The 22,992-nt window shown below is 38.4% G+C and overlaps 2 protein-coding genes and 1 long non-coding RNA gene across 8 annotated transcripts in view; all 3 read left to right on the plus strand.

Annotated features, from left to right (window-relative positions):
* LOC146523331 (uncharacterized) overlaps positions 1-3,157 on the plus strand; it is a 265,722-nt gene extending 262,565 nt beyond the window's left edge. For both annotated transcript variants that reach the window (XM_085154800.1, XM_085154798.1), the window contains exon 2: positions 1-3,157. This exon is cut by the window's left edge. The gene's annotated coding sequence lies outside the window, so the exon portion shown is untranslated.
* The window catches only part of sorcs2 (sortilin-related VPS10 domain containing receptor 2), a 393,875-nt gene that overhangs the window by 199,078 nt on the left and 171,805 nt on the right, over positions 1-22,992 (plus strand). The gene's annotated exons all lie outside the window — the stretch shown is intronic.
* Positions 8,094-19,918, plus strand: LOC146523336 (uncharacterized). The gene is made up of 2 exons (XR_014873282.1): positions 8,094-10,961; positions 11,920-19,918. It is a non-coding gene; the product is annotated as an uncharacterized LOC146523336 (long non-coding RNA).

A 22,992-nucleotide genomic window follows, 5' to 3' on the forward strand; every position in this document is an offset into this window, starting at 1 on the left:
TTATGCCTACATTCTTTCTAATGAGGGGTAACTCATCTAGATGCAAATAGAAATACAGTTGTATGTAAGTCCATTGTAAAACAGCACTTGACTCACTTGATGTTTTACCTTTTTATGACATTTCTTGATAGGAATTAGCTCATTTGAGTTTATGTTGTAAATTAATCACCACTTTTTGTCCAGAAGGGGAATTAAACATAAACTCTGCTGACAAGTTGTCAACTATTGAGGTGCAGTGTCCATGACACATGGTCCACTGTTGTAGGCATAACGTTTGAGTTCAAAACAACCAAATACTGGCAGCAACAATGCTTAAGATTAAGCTTAAGGCTTCACAAGTCTTTGCTAATCAAGGAGCTTCACCTTCAAAAAGAACAACTTATTACCAGGTTGAAAATAAGTGTTTCACTGCAATTTTTTAGATTATATTTTTTTACAGATTAAAGTTTTAAATGAACTGTGCACCCAGCATTGTGAACCTGTGGAATAATAATGTCGGTCAGTCTCTCTATATGCCTGTATATCACTTTCTTTTTCTTGTGCGAGGTCAGTCAGAGTTTATATCTGAGCACTAATGGAGAGGTGTGAAAGAGAGAGAGAAAAAGAGGGGGAGTAACTTATCAGAGGCTAATGAGGCTTCATTAACTGTAGCTAATTGGTGCTTTAACCTCTGGCTGCGGCTGTCACGATGCTTCTCTTTGCCAGCAGGAAGACTCATGGGAATCAGGGCAAAGCAGATGTTCTGTCCTCTGACGTACATCTTGACCTTGCCTTCTTCACTGACACTTAAAAAAAACACCCATTTATTCCCTGTCAGTTTGACAGACACATGTTAAACCAGCTTAATTCCTCTGAGTCAGTGTCAAAATTTAGGGAAAGGTGATCAGAGGTGAGCTAAAGAGAAAGGAAATGAGAAGGAAAGAGAAGCAGGTGAAAAAAGGCAGAAAGAGGGGGAGAGTGGAGAATGTTGCGAGGTTTTGGGTTTACATCATAATGACAGCCGGCCTTTGTGCTCCCATGTGAGGCAAACTCTTTATCAAAAGCAACTGAAGATTCTGGCTTCAATTTGGGGTGTCTGTTATTCAGGCTGGAGGACAATAAGCAGAGCTGGTTTGGTAGATTGTTTGGGGGATTGATAAATGAGTTGCTGAGCCACAGAAACATCCAACATGAAATTAACTTGGTAAACTTGGTTAACTGCAAACAAAAGGTTCAATAACCTATGTAAATCTTAAGAAACATTACTTTCCTCCAAGAAAAATTTGAATCCTCTACTTTTGCATTCAGAAATTGGTTTTCATTTCAACACCCCAATTTTTCCAGTTATTTATTGCAATTCAAGTCATTCAAGTCCAGTGAATAGCTTGAAATGGTACAAAGGTATTGATTGATTCCATGATTTCTTTTTTAACTCCAATTGCTTATTTGTACTATGCTTTCATTTCAGAGTGCAATGAGACAATAAACTGCATGATTTTCAATAAAGAACTTTGGGGTGAAAAATTGGGGTGTTCTAAAACTTTTGACCGGTAGTGTAAATGCGACCAAATTTTTTGATGGTGCAACTAAAAAAAAATCCTTGGTTGCACTGGTGCGACCAACTGTTCCACTAAAAAAAAAAAAAAAAAAAGTCTCAGCAACTCTGAAAGTCTCTGTATGGTCAACGACTGACACACATCATGCCCCTATGGTGTGTCCCAATCAGAGATAGTCAGGGGCGGGACCTCTATGATTGGCTGTGGTCCTGTAGTTGTCCCTTAGTCCTTTGTGTATACGTTTGAAAGTGCAGGTGGAAGAGAGAGGTGAGTAGCTTGAATAAAGCTATATCGATTCATTAACTCCTGAATCGACTTTTAAATATAAATGTTTTTTGCCAGAAACACCAGAATCTCAGGTTAAAGCTCACAAAACTATTTCAGCAACCACCAAACAGTAAATGACAGCAGGTAAACTGATTCCACAAAGACGTAAACACAGAGTGCGGAGCCACCGTGCTTTGTGTTTACATCTTTTTTGTGCTAGATTCTGATTTGCAGGTTTTGTCTCTCCAACCAAAATTCACTGAACCAGCAGCAAAAGAAGATCCAAACTACGCTTCATATTTGATCAATGTCGTCATTTATTCCGCCTTACTTTAGCTGTTTTGCTTCCACCACGATAAAATCACACTTCATGCACATCTCTCTCTCTCTCTCTCTCTCTGTCTACTTCAAGAACAGTTTCCCATCTCAAAACTGTTTTCGGCATTATTCATTCGCTTATTACCCACCAGTCTACCGTTGTTTACAGCGCTGTCGGCCGCTGTCTTTTTTTTTTAAACTTAAATGTCCTCGGACAGTGCTGGTGAGTAGCCTAGGCCTGACAGAAGTGGATGTAGCTCTGGGTAATTAGAAAAGATGAACTATTGATAAATATTTTGTTAAGTTAAGGCCTGATCCGTCTGAAATTCATAGCCAGTGGTCTGACATGATCAATCTCTGAACGCTGAAAAAGCACAGTGTATCCAGAAAACACATTATATGCTGCAATAATTGCACTGCCCAAGTGTCCCCTCTCCCCACTGCCTTTCAGCAGCAGGCAGCAGGTGATGATGAAGTTTAACATTGTCTACAATGTTGCCAAAGAGTGCCAATGCACTTTAAGCACAAGCACTTTTTCAGTAAGAACTTTCTGTTCTGTTGTACAAATCAATATTGTCTGTATAGACAGCAATACCCCCCCCCCCCCCCCCCCCCCAAAAAAAGGAAAAAAAGTGCACATATGAAACTGCGGTGTTAAGCCATCGCTTAACACCGCAGCTGAAAAATTTGGGGCGCACCAATGCAACCGTGGCAGAAAGTTAGTCTAGAGCAGCGGTCTCCAACCTTTTTTGCGCCACGGACCGGTTTATGCCCGACAATATTTTCGCAGACCGGCCTTTAATGTGTCGTGGATAAATACAACAAAATAAAACTAGTACCGGTACCGAAAAAAAGAAGATTTATTCATAACACACGTGAAAAGACCCAGGAATACCGAGTTAACGATCAAAACGACAACAAAATAACGCTGAAAACCGATAAAAATCCTGAAAACCACACATTTCACACCTGAGCCTCAACTCTTGCAGCCCGGTACCGGTCCGAGGCCCGGGGGTTGGGGACCGCTGGTCTAGAGCCCTGAAGTCAAAGCAGTACTTTGTATGTTTGAAATATGAAGTAGCATATTCATTCTCTTAAATCATGACACAACAGACCCTAAATTAATTCAGTATCGTCTTGCTGTTTGAGGCTCATTTGGTCTGTATGGCCGGTAATCAAGTGTTGATGTTAGATATTGCTGTTAATTATTTTAGCTGTGTAGCTCGTACAACTAAACTTTTCACTGTGTTTCTTAAAAAATCAAATAAAATGTCCCTTCTTGCTGAATAAACAAGTGAATCAGCAGCTTGTGCATAAGCAGACATTTGCTGTTGGTACAGCAGCTCAGCGCTCCACTAACTAAACAGAACTGCAGCTCGTTAGCCACCATTCATTTGAAAATCCATTTTGCTGGGCGACCACATTTGCTTAATTTAATTCACAGTATTTAGACTGTAATGATGTCTGACTGTCTGCACTGTTGTAAACATCATTGGCAAACAATGCATGATTACAAAGATTTGCTTTCATATTATGAATATGTAAATGTTATGAATGTGGCTGTTTCTGTGTGTGTGTGTGTGTGTGTGTGTGTGTGTGTGTGTGTGTGTGTGTGTGTGTGTGTAAATGAATTTCCAGTACTTACTGTTGGTAATGACTATGACAAAAGGCTATGTTCACTGTAATGGCTGTATAGCATATATAACTATCAAGTTAATTAGGATAACTTTGTATCCTCATTATAAACAATCACAACTGTGTTCCAGACGGGTGTCATTTCTTCTTTCTATATCATAAAGATGCTGGATGGGATTTTCTGCCCATCCTTAATATCCCATTAAAAATTCAAAACTCGAGAACAATTCATTCTATGTCAACTCTTAACTCATTATGAGTTGGTCTTGCAGTCATTGAGTTTATCTGAGAAAAAGTCTTTGCATTTAAAAATAAAATGTAATATAAATCAAAAATATTTTAACATTTACATGACTCTAACTTCAAATACAAAGAGCTATTCAAATAAAAGGGACTTGTCATAAAACTGATGCAGTATTCTGCTTGCTTAAACCTCATGTTTTTAAAACGCTATTCAAACCATTTTGTGATATGAGCAATTACAGTTAAAAAGGAAAAAAAAAAAAGAAGAAGAAGAAGAAGGGCAGCACAGTGGCACGGTGTTTAGCACTGTGGCCTCACAGCAAGAAAGTCCGGAGTTCAATTCAGAACTAATGTTTGTTTTTTTATGTGACTGTATATCTGGCTGGAAGAGACTGCTCTTCATATTATACTTTGCTAGTTATTGTTTTAGATACATTAAAAATATCAAACATGGTACATTTAAATGAAATTGGTCATTTTATGTTGATATTATTTACATAAGTAGCATTATAGTTTCCTTATAGGAATCTATTCGGTCCCTTAACCATATGGAGGGATCATTAGTGCCTACCCTGTAATTTTGCTGTGTTAACATTCCAGTGCTGTTTGTTTCCTGCCTTCTGTTTATATGTGAATTTCCATTAACATTTAAATGTCTTTAAAAAAACGTTAACACACTTCGCTGAGGTAAAAATGTTTTTGTAATAATATCGATAACAAAGTCTATCAAAGTGCAATGGAAATAAATCACTGTAGTAGAAGCATGTGACTCACAGTGAGTAAAAGGTTTAATTTGCATTCATAAGAGTGTTTATAATTGAATGTTGCTAATTTAACTTTAGAACAGCTTTAGAGCCATGATTTAAAAAAAAAAAAATGTAACACAGCATTTGCCAGACAAAGAAGTAATCCACCATCAGTCACTAACTGTCCCAGAAAGGTCTCCTTTCATCTAGTCTCAAATTGAAAGTAATCATAATGTGGTGATATAACAAGCAGCCATGACAACTACCCTAAATTATTCATTCAAATATTGTACTTTTATTTAAATATAATTTCTTAGAGATCTTGCATCTTATAACGTGTCAGTAAAAGAGAAATATTGGGGGGATTTGCCCTATATGCTTATTAACATGAATCATGAATTAGCCGCACAGCAGTATCTGTCCTCTTAATTAATTTTGTCGTTGAATCATGAGGCTGTGACTCAGTGCCTTTCCCAGCTCGATAGGGCCTTGCTCCAACTAATAATGTGAATTTATACAGCTTGTGCGAATGTGTTTGTGTGTGTTTTCTCTAGTAGAAAAGGTCACTGCTTCCCAATTAAACCCAATCTACAGACACACAGCCGTACGCCTTAAGGCACGTAACAGCTTCTGAACCAAAAATATAACCTCTCAGTCTGAGTACTCTGGAACGTTGGCGGCGTCGCTGTTCCTTTTTGTTCTTGGGAATTCCTGTCAGTCTATAATAATCTAACGGAAGCTTGTGCCAATAAAAACACAAGGTGAGAAATCATTTCAGTGATGTGAATGAGAACGGTATATTCAAACTGTAATTCAAAGCTTAAGTAATTAATATTTTTACCGGACCTAATAATTACGTACACTTATGATATGTCTGGTAAACAAGACATATCATAAAGCACTTTATACAACTTGCCTCATTTCCCCCTATGTTTAAGTGCTTTTTATCTAATATACATGGTAATTGACTGATTCTTATATAGCGCTTTTCTACTCTCCCGGAGTACTCAAAGCGCTCCATACAACATGCCACGTTCACCCAATCACACCCATTCTCACAAGCACTTTCTCTGTACTTAGTGCTTTCTAACTACATTCACACATATTCATAGTCTGATGGATGCATCAGAGAGCAACTTGGGGTTAGGATCTTGCCCAAGGATACTTGACATGCAGACTGGAGGAGCCAGGGATCAAACCACCAACCTTCCGATCAGTAAGTGACCTGCTCTACCTCCTGAGCTACAGCCACCCCACTCTGATAGATAACAACTTGGGGTTCGCGTTCTTGCCCCAGCATACTGGAGCAGCCAGGGACTGAACCACCAACTTTCTGAGCTACAGCAACCCAAGCCTCCACCAAGGCAGCTCTGGGCACTATTTACATTTGAAGGAATGACTGTTTTTTGTATAAATTCATTTTTGTATTCCTTGTTCTTTTTAAATGCACTTTAAAAAGTTTGCAGTGTAGTCAAAACAATGCAGATTTGCCAAATGTAAAACTGGGATTAGAGGTTAAGTGTGGTCTGATATTTGGATGCAAACTATAAGGTGATATTTAGAGTCACTGCATGCCTGTATAATTTCCTAAATGCTGCCAATACAAATAAAGGAAATGGATTTTAAGCATAGTTTTAAAGTAAAAAAGCATTTTATGAAAGTTGACCTTATTTGAGTTTGGTCAATTTAGAGGTCAGAGGTCAAATGTAACAAGCACTTTCTATATGTACACACCACACTTTTAAGAATCATAGTTTCGACCAATAAACCATTGAGTTTATCTTGCAGACCTTGGTGGATGAAAGGCAGATTTGAGCGTTTACATGGCCCATTCGTCAGAATTCAATCAAAACTCATGAAGTTGTGTTTACAGACAGAATGACATGAATGTAAAAAGTACCAAAAACATAACCTCCATAGAGGTAATTATATAATATTATATAATCTGTATTGAATCAGTATCATATTGACATCCTCCGTGTGATAACCAACTAAAGTTTTCACATAAATGTAATAAAAGTCCAATTATTATGGAAAGGTATTCACTAACCAGACCACTAATTATTCAGGGAGAGAACAGAGTGGGCTGAGATGTGGTGCCCACCTCAAAAGCACAGAGTACAGAGAGCACACTCTGGTATTTTCTGAGGGGAGTGTTTCGTGAGTCTCTGGTGGCATCAGTCAGCGACTTTGAAGTGGTCTGCTGGGGCAGTGTTATCACAGCAGCAGACAGGAAGAGACAGCTCTCTCTGGAGGTGGTGTTTTCAGTAACCAGTGGAGGTGGTGAGAGAGAGGGGGATGATTGCCAAACTGCTGGCCATTAAGGGCAACACCTCCCACCTCTGCAAGACAACTTGTGTGTTCTGTGCAGCACCTTCAGCTGCAGGCTGCTATATCTATTTATGAGGAAGTACTGGGGAAGGCCCTTTGTTCCTGCTGCTGTTTAGACTCTGCTACAGAGATCAGATTGTAAAATTGTATGCTCACCGCTATCACTTTTCGTTATTCTTACTTGCTGCTACAGTTCCCGAGTTTCTTCCACAGTGATCAATTGTCTCATTTCCTGTTTTAGTTCAGTACTTGTGTAGAGCTGTGCACTAGTTTTGTTTATATGATGTTCTGATCACTGATCACAGCTCCCAGCATGACCCCCTGGATAGATAGCCCACAAGCCTACAATATCCATCATGTCTCCAGTCCATTTCCCTAATAACATAACTCAATTTGCTATTTTTTTTTTTTTTAGCTTTTTTTGTCACCAGTCAGTACGTGATATTTTGGGTAGGAAGGTTTATTGGCAACTAAAAAAATCAAATTTCTTGGAAGAAAATGTCTATTGCCATATTCGCATGATTGCACAATATATTCTGACCCTATCAAGATACATAAATATATTGCAGGCTCTGAATACCCATACCCTGCTGGTGATCAGGTACCCTGGTGGGATAATAATCTGGCCAAAGCAGGAGATTTGCATGGAGAGGGTTTCACCCTAAATCCAGCACCCTGAGACTGTAACGCTAAAAAGAAAGGAGGCTGAGGGCTGGTGAGTGTCAGCACCACTGTTCAAGACAAGACAACAAACATACATGAGTACAACAGGAAGATGGCCACAACTGACAGTGTGCTCAGTGAGTACCTCAGGCAGCAGAAACCTGATAAAGAAGAGGAGCGAGGAGAAGAACCATCATGGATAGACAGCTGCCTGCATGATATATTTCACCAGCAGATAGAGCATAGGTGTCAAACTCTGGCCCACGGGCCAAATTTGGCCCGCGAAGCCATACCAAATTACTATTAGAGCTGGCCAACTGGTATTATACAGCTAATATATATATTAGCTGTTTCTATTGGGTTGCTTGGCCAATTGGCCAATTTGGTCTCACTGTTACATCCAACTTTTAGAGTGGGATAAAGACAAAAAGAAACAAGAGAGAATGGATTTGTAGTTAGAAATCCAAAGTTGATTCTGTTTTGCCCACACACATTGATGATGATTTCACATCACTAAGCAGGTTATCAAATGTGGAAAGAATGTTAGCAGAATCTTAGGCTGCGGGCCAAATTTGGCCCGCGAAGCCATACCAAATTATTATTAGAGCTGGCTTACTGGTATTATACAGCTAATATATATATTGTTTAGTATTAAGCTTTGCTTGTTCCATATTCAGTTTTCCAGCAAAACTTATTTGAGTCCATAAGAAAAGATTCATTCTTATATCTGGAGGAAGATTTTTTTTTCAATAAATATTAATGACTTTGTTCCAGTTTTGAATTTTGGCCCACTGTGTATTTGAGTTTGACACCCCTGCCTTAATTAAACATTAATTAAGCTGCTCCAATAATTATCACTTTGGCTTTTTTTTTTTTTATTTTCACTCCCCCACCCCAACCAGTCGCGGCAGATGACTGTCCCTTCCTGAGCCTGGTTCTGTCAAAGGTTTCTTCCTTTTTAAAGGGAGTTTTTCCTTCCCACTGTCGCTAAATGCTTGCTCATAGGGAATCTTCTGATTGCTGGGGTGGCCAAAACTCTAGGGGAACTTGTGAGAATTTAAAAAAAAAAAGCCTACCAATAATATAAAGAAGAGCAGCGGACACCTTACCATCACATCAGTCCTTTAATCCGACCTAAAACACCATGTTTACAGAAATAAATTCCATACAAATTGGAATAAATTGTTGTTTTTGATTGTTTATAAATATATAGTGCTACCCTTCAGCCTCCTAGTAGACATACCTTTGTTATAAATGTGAAACTCCTCCGATTTTCAGAAAAGTTGACCTCTGACCTTGAAGTCAAGGTCACTGAGATTTAAGCTTCACAGAGATTTTCAATAGATGCAACCATGGTATTGATTTGAAAAATCTACACAATCACAAACTTGGATGTCCACGGCGCCTCGCCATATACCAAAGATTAAGAGGTGGTTTTTTCTAGGTTTTTATAAAGATTACAAAACACAAATAACAAAAATGCCAACGCTATTGTCATTTTTGACAACGCTATTTTGATGTTGTCTAATGTAGTGCAAAAAAACAAAACAAACCCAAAATTTACTAAATAAAGTAAATAAGGTATATACTACATAGTATACAAAATTTTAGTTGTCCACAATGGGGTCAATGAACAGAATGAAGGAAGTAAGTCTTTTATATGACAATGGTGTGAAAAAGCGTTTTCCTATTTATTTGTATGTTTGTCACACTTAAACATTTCAGATCATCAAACATTTTTTTTCTTTTCTTTTCAGTTTTCTTGATGTTATGATGCTTCTACCACTGGTTTGTCATTAATAAATCAGACTTTGGCTGCTGCAGCAGAAAAAGACAAAGAGAAAATGTAATCACACAAATCAGAGGTGCAGATTTACACTTTACCTGAAACAGAGCAAAAGTGCTTTTTAAATAGGTTAATGAATATTAAGTAATATAGGCTAGATGTCTGGACATTACTAGTTTAATTTGGGCTTTCTGGGCCATTAGTCCTCTGGCTTATTGCCAGTTACCAGCCAAATAGCTTGTGTATTTTATTATCTTAGTGTGTTAAAGATTCTAGTTCTTATTCTGGTCAAACTGTGCTTCATTATTTGTTTACAGCACAGCTACAGTTCCAGGTGACTTCAAGTCAAAAGGATACTACATGTCAATGGCCAGCAGCCTGTATTCAGTTTGAATATTGCAGTAAATGTACCTGGATCTGTTTCTATTGGGTTGCTTGGCCAATTGGCCAATTTGGTCTCACTGTTACATCCAACTTTTAGAGTGGGATAAAGACAAAAAGAAACAAGAGAGAATGGATTTGTAGTTAGAAATCCAAAGTTGATTCTGTTTTGCCCACACACATTGATGATGATTTCACATCACTAAGCAGGTTATCAAATGTGGAAAGAATGTTAGCAGAATCTTAGGCTGCGGGCCAAATTTGGCCCGCGAAGCCATACCAAATTATTATTAGAGCTGGCTTACTGGTATTATACAGCTAATATATATATTGTTTAGTATTAAGCTTTGCTTGTTCCATATTCAGTTTTCCAGCAAAACTTATTTGAGTCCATAAGAAAAGATTCATTCTTATATCTGGAGGAAGATTTTTTTTTTTTTCAATAAATATTAATGTTAGCCCGCGACTTTGTTCCAGTTTTGAATTTTGGCCCACCGTGTATTTGAGTTTGACACCCCTGAGATAGAGGAAGTGGCTGACATCCAGAAATCCTACCAGGATGTACTGAAAGACAGCACAGAGGCACTAATTATGGCAGTGGTCTACCACACCAGCAAGATCCCACTTACATGCATATTGGTATTTTGATTGCATTTAACTATAACCACATTAGCAATGGAGGATGTAATATTTTGATATTATTATAGGTCTTTTAAGTTTGGACACAACAATGTCTTTTTCATCCTTTGCTTTGTCCTCTAAAATCAGTCTTATTTCATCCCCAACATCCTCTGAGGTGAAGAGTGAAGGCATGACATAAAAGCCACTTCTAAATTATTGATTGTTGTGCATGTTTTTGTCCAGGAGAGTTCAGATTCAGAGCTAAACATGTGACTGTCCTGAAAAACTCAGTATGACCCTCCAATTGCTTCACACAGTCCCACCTCCCTATGCTCTTGTTTTGTCCTTTGTCATCAAAATGTGACAGACTGGATTTTCAGTGATGCACAATTAATAAATGTATTATCAAGAAATTACCATCCTAGTTAGGGATGGGTATCGTTTAGGTTTTATCCGATACCGGTGCCAAACCGGTACTTTTGAAACGGTGCCGGTGCTTAAACGGTGCCCAAACCGGTGCTTAAAGAATGGAAAACACAAAATTGGTCCAAAAACCTCTCATGTTCAGCTGTTCTTTTTGTAAAAAGATAACAATGTTAGTCTTTTCTGCAGGTATACGGCATATATGGTATCACTCTGGGCTGGAAGCAGTGCTTAAACAATGGAAAAAACACAAACTTTGTCCAAAAACCTCTCATGTTTAACTGTTTTCCACTTTTTCTTCGGTCATTTTAGCCTTTTTGGCCAGGGTGAAGGGAGTATCTGACATCAAACAAGAAGACAGCCGCATGTAGCTATGATGGTGTTTGCTAGTTCACGTTACATGCATTAATTTAATAACGCGGTTAGCCTACTCAACGTAAATTACACACGAACAACATTAAGCTACTCACGCAGAGAAGAACGGCTGCTGCTGCCATCATCATTTCTGCTACACTGGCAGGGCTAGGTTCATCGGATTTAAAGTGTGACCTCCTTTGACAGTATCAGCTTAAAGCACTTGTTGCAGCTGCTGAGTTTGCATCTTTTGCTGTGAAGTACAGCCAGACTTTTGACCGCTTTGCCTTGGGCATTTTTAATCTGTAGCTCTGCTCTAAAAGAACGTACGTACCTGGACCCGCCTACTATCCTCGAAATGTAAAATGATTGGCTAGAATCTAAAGTGTATCATTCCATACCAGTTGGTGGCGGTAATGCACCTTTCAGTTGTTTGCCAACCGCCAATAGAAATGTAAGGAAGAAGAAAGTGTATCACAGCTCAGGAAAAAAAAGCACCGAAATAAAGCACCGAAATGCGCGCTGCTTTTCGGTCTGGTTACTACCGTTTATGTCAGAACCGGTGCCATGATGGCACCGGATACCGGTACCCATCCCTAATCCTAGTAAATGATAGAATGCCAAGACCACTGTGACCAGAGTAGAGGTGGGTGGTTATCTTGAAGCATGTAATGAAGGTAACGGCACAGAACATCAAACTTTAATGTGGCACTTCTAAAGTCAGATCAATGTACTGAATCATCAATGTACTGAATCAATGTACTGAGTCATAATTTTATGCCAATTTAAATCCATTTGCATACATGTAAAACATTATTCAGTTAGTGCTGCACAGTGGCTTGGAACATTTCGTTTTCTCTTAGTGATAAAATCAACAAAGTGGCAGCAGATTGTCTTGGCTCAACATGACCTAGTTTGCACCAAACAACTTCTCACTTTGTGCTGCCTCATTTGCATGAACCTCCCACATGCATGCACTTTTTCTCCCACCTGTGAACCGTCTGCTACACACTGGACATAAACGTACCACACAGCTATGCAAAGTGAATTTCATAGGAAAGGAATATAATAAACTCCTAACAAATACTGCTAAATCCTAAGAGGGAAAACCAGCGGTGACAGAGCATGGCCATGTACAGTAAATCAATATATGTACACTAAAAGGAGTTAAAAGGCAGTTTAAAGATCATCGCTATGATGATGACCATAGCTGACTGCATCACATGTGATTTCTCATAATGAAATAATATCTGCCTTTTAGGGTGGTATAGTATTAATAAAGCTTCTTCGTGATGACTGGTAATGTGGAAATGCTTATCAGCTGCAATGCACCATGTAATATTTTCCATGTGTGGTTCAATAACAAGTTAATCCAGAGCATTGCTTTTGCATATTACATTGCAAAGCTTCTCCGTATGCAGATTGATGCTTCTCTCATATATGAAAAGACTGTAGATTTCTCCTGACAGATGACAGAATAGTGGCAGCTTCTGTTCAACATGCAAGCGATGAGGCAAAGCTACTGAAAGGCGAGCTGCATGATCCTACAGTGTGCGCAAGTGTGGCACTTCAGTGCGTTTGTGTCTGAGAGAGAGTAATGTGACACACAGACGCACACACATAAAACTGAAACTCCCTTTGCAGATGTAAGTCAAACTGTCGGGATGTGTATTTAGAAATGCAACAGTGCAAGGGGGTGTGATAAGCTGTCTTTCGCTGTCCCACACAGGGAGACAGAAAGGGGACAGGGAAACCATTATGTTTGATGAGTGTATGTGTGCAGACTGTGGTCAAGCGTCTGTCTGGTGGACAGACTGCAGCATGTATTTACTGGGATTATCATAGAGCTCAGTACCTTATCACCATTTCAGAATAAATGACAGATGCATAGATGATTTGAAATCTGTTTAAAGGTGCCTGAATATCAGTGTGGGAGATCATATGGGCAGATGCACACACATCTATAAAAGCCACTCTGAAAGTGAAGGGTGAAGCTGAACAGGTTGCCTGTGTTTGAATTTTCCAGTCAGATCAACACCCTGTGTATCACTCTCCAAACATGAAGGATTATAACATCAGTCATCCTCTTTTTCATTGTATATTATTTGGCTCTATTTTGAAAGAGCACCTCCTCAATATTGAAATAACCTTTGAGCCTCAGCTTTAGTTCATAATCCAGTGCTATGTGATGAAGCTATTTAGCAACATTGCCCTGCTGGGAGCGCATCAGTTAGCCTTCATGCCAGGACTGATTGACAGGTGGACACTCTTAAGCTAATTGGATTTGACAGTATGCTTAAAGATGATTGGCAGAGGTGCTGCTAATGGCAACAGACTTTTCAAAATTGTGCGGGATCAGTTGGAATTAAAAAGCATATCATGCCACTCAAAGACATGTGACTTCAGATTTACTTTGGATCTGTATATTTAGTAGATAAACCTGATCCACATCAGACAGGTTTATTCTACTAAACCTACTATTCAGCTGTTTAATTTTGTTACAGGTAGTAGAAAACATATGAAAGCTGGTTGGCTGTATGAAAACACCATAACCAGTCATTTTAACTTCTTCATAAGTATGAATAGTCACTCTTGTCCTAGCTCTGTTTGGTCTCCACCTATGTAAAAAAAAAAAAAAAGTTAATAGTGATAATGATGATGATCATTTTAATAGTATCTGAGTATCTGAAAACAAGTAACTAAAAAGCTAAAGGCTAAAAAACAGTCCCACAAATATTTTATTCATTTATTTTATTTCAAGCTATTTTCAGTTTTGACTACATGCTATAAATGACAGGATGATGTAGCCGGGTCATAATCTTCAAAACACTGCGTGTGGAACTGTAGACATTATCACAGATGGAACTAGTGTTGGCTTTGAAATGTAAAGCCAGTGCACAAGTACCTTAAACTTTAATTCTGGCCAACCCTTGTGTTTGCAAAAAGACTTTCCGTTTTAAGTCTCTAGGAAAACGACCTCTGTAAACACTTTCTGATGGGTTTATTAACTCTGTCATGTTTCAAGTGCGTGAAGGGCCCTTAAGCTCCCAGGCCTCTGGTAAGACTCTGGTAGGACACTAGCTAACAGTGACACGCCACAGTAGTTATTTGTGAACACTTTCTCTGTCCGATTCCAGACAGCACAATCCTGTCAAATTGTGACCACAATTAACGACACATTATTTAGTCATCCATTTTCACCTTACAAGATAATTACTAAACTGTTTGAGTAAAGCTGCTCTGACCTCTCTGAAACTTGTTACACATTTAGCCACATTCCAACCTGTGACGTCACAGTACATGTTTTAATGAATAAAAACAAAAGTATCTGCTGTGGTGTGCGAACATTTCAAACCCATATTAGAGACCAGCACAAAATGGTTTTAAATATTATTCAGCACTACTCAAACCCTCCAAAGTCTTCATTAGCTGGAGTTCACTACAACTCCCAGCTTGGCGAGTAAGTCATCAACAGCACTGACTATGTTTTCCAACCCAGCATCAGTGTCTTAATGAACACAGAGATGATAGTAAATGCTTTGATGTCCTTCATGTGAAACAGGTCAAACTAATACTAAGCTATAAACAAGCAGCACAAATAGGTTTTTACTGCTCTATCCTCAATTCATGCTGCATTTAGCGAATGAATATAGATGCTGTTTTGTATTATCCAGTGTCTGATACAACAGTCTTTATTGCTCTGTAATGCTGATTACACTCATCATAACACCCTCCACCTCATTTGCACATTCTGACTCTTGCAATGAAACACACTTTTCAAGGTGTTTTATTAGTGGACATGATTAAAAATGTGATCTCATCACAAACTGATGAAGCTGTCATGTCACTTCTGTAGCTAATTTATTCTCTGCCTTTCCTTCAGATAAACTTTGCACAAGGTGAATTGGATTTGGTTTAAGAGCAGTATATTCATTATATGAGCTCTCGTTTTGCATATTGTTTGAAGCCAACCTGGACTTGATGATAGGTTTAAAGACAGGTGAAGGGATATCGCTTTGAAGTTTTTATTTGTGAACGTCGCAAAGTAGGGCTCTAGCAGGATGTAGAAGTGGCAGGTTACTGCTTTCCTCCTCTTTTTGACCTTGTTTTTTACCCATTTATGTAACGTTCTTTTGAAATAGGGAGATAGTGGGCATAATTTCCATTGTGCATGCCACTGTTTCTGCCAGTTACTTTTAAAACAAAGGCTGCCGAGTCTATCAGTTTGATGTTGCCATATCATCAGAGGAAACACACCTGCCTTTAGCTGATGGCAGGCTTTGCCTTTGTTAGTTATTTTTTAAAGCAGTAAATAACCTTGTTTCAATGTGGGTGCTAGACGATAGAAAGAAAAATGAATAGCTGCGTCTAAGCAGGCGATAATAGTGTTTGTTTGATCAATTTCACATTTCTCTCCCTCTGCGCTCACTGTTGTTGTTTGTTGCTGTATTTCACCAAAGAGAGGGATAAATTTCTGTCAATGCAACCTGTGCTAACACAGAGCACACTTTTTTCCCTTTGTTTTTTGATAGCAGAGCTCCAGCTGAATTATACCTGCAGCTTGCTGTAATGATATTTCAGCTCCATCTATGGGTTTTGAGACCAACATGTTAAGAGGCTACCATAAGCCCCATCTTCACAACACTGTGCACATACCAGTTGACCAGTTCACACAGTACATATGCACTAAAACTCCAACATAGGATTTCTTGAAGCTACATCTTGAGTGGGTGATCACACAGAAAGTGTTCAGTGTTGATGCAAAATCCAATGTGACGCATACAGTTCCAAGTCAGAAGAGACAAGGAGGCAGGTTAATGAATGGGCACTGTAGCATGTCCAGTGGTTCTCAAACTTTTCACAAGGAGTACCACCTCATAAAACAGTCAGTGATCACTGTCAGCCTCTCTCAGTTTCTATTACCACTATTCATTTTAAAGCTCAGTTTTTAAACCCTTACAATGTAACTACAGCCCGGCCCATGCAGCAGTATATTAATGACTAACCTTATATTGCAGTTGTTCTCCTGACTGAAGTTTGGTCCGTTTACAGCATCCTGCCATGCGATTGCATTTGTCCCTAACCATTGGGAACCTCCACGTTAACTTTTATCAAATGGAAACAAGTTAGCGTTCACCCTCCCTCTACCCTGTGTTTATGTTATGCTAACCATAGCTGTGTAGCTAGCCACCATGTAGCACATCATTATATACCAGCTAGCCCAACTTTAGTAACCCTACAAACGTCACTGCTGTTTAGTTTTCTGTCTTCATTTATGTCGGAAGTGATAACAGGGCTGTATGTTTCAATCTCTCAATCAGAATAGGGTATGTTATTTAAACTTAAAATGTTTTTGGGAGAATTCCCACATACCACTAGAGGGAGGCCATGTACCACCATTTGAGAATGACGCATTAATCATTTACAATCCCTAAGCTTAAGCAAAGTGTTACTGTTATAACATTTTTGCTGATTAACTTTATCTATAAGATAATGCAGATTATCTAAAAAAAATATCTATATTACTTTTTGCAGGAATATCCAATAAATACAAGCCAACTATTTATTAATCCTACTGTCAAGCATTATGTATCTAAAGCCTGAGATAGCTCATTTGCTGTTTTATGTGAAAAAAAGGAATTTCAGGAATGGCAGTGTGGTGGTTAGCACTGTTACCTCATAGCAAGGAGTTCTGAGTGTTAATCCACCAGCTGGTTAAGGCCCTTCTGTGTGAAGTTTGCACGTTCTCCCTGCGCCTGCATGAGCTCATTCCAGGTATTCTGGCTTCTTCACACAGTCCGAAGACATCCACACGAGGTTAATTAAGGATTCTAAATTGGCAGTAGGTGTGAATGTGCGTGTGAATGGTTGTCTGTCTCTCTGTGTTAGCTGATGATCTATTCAGAGTGCACCTTACCTCTCACCCTTTGACATCTGGGATAGACTCCAGCCCTCCTCTGTGAGCCTCAGTTGGATAAGTTTGAGAAAATGATGCTTGCTCTGCCTATACCAAACAGCTCCCTCTGAGCTGATTGAGCTGATGAAAGCACACATTTTCACAGAGTCTCGGCATAAGCTATTCGTATTATTGCCTGTACTTCACCTGTTCCTTGTGTGCTGACCTCCACAGGCCTGGCCAATAACTATGAAGTGACAAAGCAGATTGTCCCTTGGTTGCGATGTAATGATTTAGAAAAATTGGATTGTATCTGTTAGACTGCGTTTATGATGAAGTATACTGGTACCTTAAGTGCCACAAATGGTAGGATAAAAAGGAAACTATGCAGAGACAGGCTAAGATGTTACAGTGTCTTGTCTTTTAATGGAATTTGTTGACAGTGAGAAATCTGTTGAAATAACGGACGCTTTAGCTTTAAGGTCTAAAGTGCTTTACCGCAAAGATGAGCCACAGCATTTAAGTAATAATAAAGTCTGAGTTAATAATTTACTTAAGTAGTGGAAAGTATCTAACACATTTTAATTTACAAAAAATATGTACAACAACTCTGCAATTCTGAGGCCTTTTAGGCCTCCCACAGAGTTGCCTGCTTTGGAATCCAGTCTTAGCCATTAACGTCAGATAGACAATGAGGCAGTTTGAGGTAAACACAAAGAAATTATTTTTTATTTTGTTTTTTGGATAAGAAAATTAAAAATTTAATTTAATAATTTAGTTTATATGAACTGCTACATATATATTTCCACATATGGAGATCCCTGCTGTGATGAATGGGCTAAGAAGCAGGTAGTTGTTGAGAGAAAGAAGCCAACTACCGTGTGCAGAATTATTAGCCATTAGCGCTAGCTGAGGTGCCCATTAATCTAGCAAAGTCAGCTCAGCTCTTGGGCCATAGCTCATTAAATCAACATGAATTCATTAGCTGTGGTTTCACAGGGCCCACTGGAAACATTAGAGGTGGTTTCTATCCAATTTATAGCCATTGTCTTACTCCAGGGTAGAGTGATCTTCTGTATTGACTTTTAATGCTGGCCTGAGAAAGCTTTTTTTTTTTTTCTCTGGTGAAATAAAGCACAAAGAACAAACTAAATTTTCATTCTCCAACCACTTGAATCTTTTGCTCTGCTGGACAGAGTCACATACTTTAAGATGGATTTGGGCAGATGAAGCTTTTATTAAAGTAGAACTGTCTAGAAGCCACGGGGCTGTTCTGCATCACGCGCTGAATCAGCTAAGCTACTAACTCCTTAGTATGGCATTTATAAATATATGGTTTAAGTTTTAGTCTTCCTTAATAAGCTCATATATAACATGTTTAATGGCAGAATTTTTCTTCTATATAAATGCTGGATTAACTATTTCAAAATAAAGAATTACATCAAGTACAAACAAGGAGCTGTTAATGGTTTGTGGTATTTTTAATAATGTTTTTAGAAGTACATTTATACACATACATTATGAAATGAGCTAGTTGTAAGTTAGTGTGTTAATAGAGGATTTATAAATACTTATTTCATATTGTAATCCATTCTTAATTCAGGTAGTTAGTCTTTAGCTCATTATTTTGACCTCATCTAAAAGGAGGAGCATCTATACCTTGCAAAAAATTTATAATATTGATTGAACTGAATGAAGAAGTTTCAGTGCGTCTCTTTCTCTCTTAAGCCCTCCTACAACTCAGACTCTGGTCCTGCTTACCTTTCAGTATTCTGCAAATGTTAAGTAAGTTATGATTGCGTCATGAAATAAATATGTGTATGTTCGGTATCACTTTTTGCATTTTCTGTTTCTTTTTTCTGAGGTGCAGGTAGCTAAGCCTGGTTTGAGTCATTTTCTATCAATGTGGTTTCTATTTGAATCAGCAGAAGCTTTGGGACTCAGATGTATATTCAAAGAAGATGCAGGGACAAATGCCTCATATGTGTTGTGTTTTTGTGTTGACAGGCAACGCTTGAGGATACCTCATATGATGGGAATTTATTTGCCCTCGTGGCTGGCAGGCCAGAGATTAATGAGCTGTTTGTTGGGTACACACATTCTCCACGCCTGTGTACTCCCCAAGCACATGTTTCCAAGCAGTGTTAGCACAAAGACAGAATGTGGGAGAAGTGATCAGGTGAAATATTCATGTTCTCAGTTTTCTGCTGCTTCATCTTGAAGAGAATATGTTTATGTTGCACGCTGAATTAATCTTCCCAGTCAACATTTAGCATAAACCAGACAATATCAAGGTCTGAGAAGCTTTAGCTTTGGTTGTTGAGTCAATTCAATTGAATTGGGTGCAGCGCCAAATCACAACAGCAGTTGCCTCATGGTGCTTTATATTGTAATGTAAAGACCCTACAATAATACAGAGTATAACAAATAATAAAAAAAGTAAATGATCCCTATGAGGAAGCACTTGGCGTGTTGATTCAGTTATTTAAACTGAGAGAGATATTTAACAATGCATAACCTTAGAAGGACATGCTATATTTTTATTGTCATTTTAAGCCTTTGAATATAAACTTTGTTGTGTGACTGTGATATAAAATGCGTCTAAAGACGACCATATTTTTTTCATTTGGCTTTTTGAGGGCAAGTGGTGGCTGTGTTTTGTTAAATATTTCAGAACGGATGAGGCTGTTAGTGAGAGGTTATGTGACCAGGGGAAATGGAGCAGTAGCAGGAATGATGGAGAGAGGGCAGGGCAATGGAGGGAGGTGACGACTACTGATGGTGAACTTCTAGTGAACTTAGTCTGGGTGAATAACAGTGGCTTATTGCCTTCACCAGCCATATCTACAACCACTGTATTATGATTGAGGGATTTGTAAGAAAAAATAAAGAGTACCCAAGACTGGAGAAAACATGCAAAGGCTTCTTTTAGCTTCATAAAAATGTCCATTTATATAACTGTCATATGACATCTGACTGAGTCTTTTAAATGTTGTGTGGATGACAACTTACAGTAAAATGAAACTGTTACTACTCACTAATGTCCCTTTTATCAGTATCTTTGTTTTTCGTATTACTCCCACATCATGACATACTAATGCTTGGTCAGGAATATTAGGAATACTTGGTCGGTATTCAAACCAACCAGTAACAGAATTTCCAAAAACAACAAATAATAAAATATATTATTATTTAATATTAAATATATTAAGACAAACGTTGTTTCAAAGAAGAGCTGGAAGTTCTTTTATTTAGGAGGCCATTTGATTGTTACATTTGACTCCCCCCCGCCTACTTCCTAACATCAACAAAACAGGGAGTCAAAACACATTGCTAAAAATAAATATCCATGAAGTTGCTTAACCTCTAACAAAGTCCTTTGTTTAAATATCAAGCATTTCTAATCAAGCTTTAGCCATTAGAATCCTCTGGTAGTCTGAGCACTACTGATAGATCATGTTTCAGCATGTTTTGGCATTTAGAAGCAGTGATGCAGTGGCAGAAAGCAAATATATGGATCAAAACTTGTTTACAAATGTATTCCTTGACCATGTGTAGGATCAAAATGTTCCAGTAACAATTTGACTTTTAGTGCTTCCTTCTTCTTTTTATATACACATTTTTGGGTTTGTTGTCATGCCGCTGTTATGTCAACAAAAACACCAAAAGAATGATAACAAAAATACCAACCGGAGCCACTTTTGAATAATAGATGAAGCTGCTTCACCAGTCCATGTGTTAGTCTCCCATTTCCTTTACTCATGAGCAAGATCCAGAAATATTTAAACTTTTGAAAAAGTAACTCATTCCCAACCCCTTTCTAACCAGCACCCACGGCCCCTGAGTTTGAGGTACTAATTCTCATCCCATCAACTTCACACTCGGCTGTACATTTAAGTCCAGCACTCAATATGTAACTTTTTAAAAGTGTAGTAGTAGAAAACAAATGTAAACATCTATACAGGAACCACTAAATCACATGTAAACAATATTGTATTTAATAAACTGGTTTTACAATGTGCTTTATATTTCTCTATACAGTGCTTGAACACAAAACTGAGTAAATGTAAACCTCCTCATACTAACTGTATTAGGCATGTCTGATTAAATAATAGGGAAAAAACCTTCCAGTTCAAAGGAGGGGTGAACATGTATTGTGGCAATGAGAAAGTATGTACAAATCCAGGGTTGTGACTCAAAAGGTTATGCCATATGTGAGTATTTTCCACATATTCTATCCTTTTCTCAAATATCATGGAAATAAATATGAATACAAATGCCTTCTGTAGAGTGCTGGAATTCAGCTTTGTTTACATTGTAATTATATCAATTGAAGATGTGGGATTTGCCGTTTTGTTTGTTGAGAACCTCTAAGTCCTTAAATAATATTTCAAAGTATTCTACATTCAAATTTGGTGGACCTAAAAAGATGTGTTTTCCAACAATGTTCCTGATAGGTTTTGTTACCAAACTGAACAGGTTTGGTAACAACCTGACTGAGTTATTCTGAGTATGAGTCACGACACTTCCACTTCATTTTCCATGTGGAAGAATTGTCAGTCTGAGTGAGCAAATGTTGGCAAATCTTACTTTCCCATATCTCTTTGTTTGACACATACCTCTTTAGGAGTCTATCCTCTCAATCCTGCCTTGTCATATCATCCCTCTGTGGCAAAGAAGCTGTCAGGAAAAAAACAGAGGAATCTAAACAGAAACAGCTTGACTGCAGAGAAAAAAGAAGAGTGATTCACAGCGAGACACGCATACACGCCAGTCATTCGTACACTTTGTATCTCATCTCATTTCATCTCATGAGTGTTCAGCACTTTCACTGATGAATAGCGTTATACTCCTGTCTTTGGCTTATAGCTGCTTCTACCCAGGGGCCGTATGAATATGAGAGTTCAGAAAAAATGCAGAGGAAATGCTTGTTCAAGTCTCAACGCTTCTACACTCTCACCACTTAAGACATTAGCTTAAATACACAGTGAAATCTTGGGTTCTATCAAGTAGGCTGCCTGTGAAGGACGTGTGGCATAATATAGCATGCGTGATGGACGGATTGCTGCTTCATTGACCTTTCACAAATGGGAGTAGTGGCTAATGACTGAGGCGGGCTGACTCGTGATGCAAGGCTCATTGGGCTCAAGTGAGGCCCTTCAGCATCTGCGTGTCTGCCTACTAAATACTATTCATTCCTACCGGGGTGACAGGTGCTGTGTTAAAGTCACAGGGAGGCTTCTAAATGGAAGATTTCATCTCCTGTGGTGATTTCATACACAGTTTGACCTTTGACTAATGATTTTCTTTCCCTTGTCTCTGCTTTCTTGCATGTCTTCCCTGTCCCTGACCTTCTGCAACTCTCCTCAGGTAAGAGTTTCAAGGAAATCTTTTTGCTTTATGTTTTTAGCTGCTGATATGCGTTTGATTTTATGCTGCAACATGAAAAAATAGGAAATTCCTGGATGTCAAAAATAAATATGGCAAAAGCCAGAGTTTGATAAAGGTTCTGGCAGGGTTTGGGCCTGCAGTTGTGGGTCATAGTACTACTGAACTGAGCTTTTTCCTTTTGACATGTTTAAATTAATATGATTACAACAAAGTAAGCTAGATGGCCTCTGAAATGCAGAAATGGAAAATTTGGAGTATCTAAAATCAGCATATGAAATGCATGCATAAAAAGCTTTATACTGAATATACAGTTTTTATACACCAGAAGTTTGACTTCAGATAATAAGACCTGCACTACATTTTTAATTCATGGTTCTATGTATCTTGTGAACCAAAGCCTAA

The sequence above is a fragment of the Neolamprologus multifasciatus genome, chromosome 3 (genome assembly GCF_963576455.1).
Source record: "Neolamprologus multifasciatus chromosome 3, fNeoMul1.2, whole genome shotgun sequence".
Taxonomy (NCBI): domain Eukaryota; kingdom Metazoa; phylum Chordata; class Actinopteri; order Cichliformes; family Cichlidae; genus Neolamprologus; species Neolamprologus multifasciatus.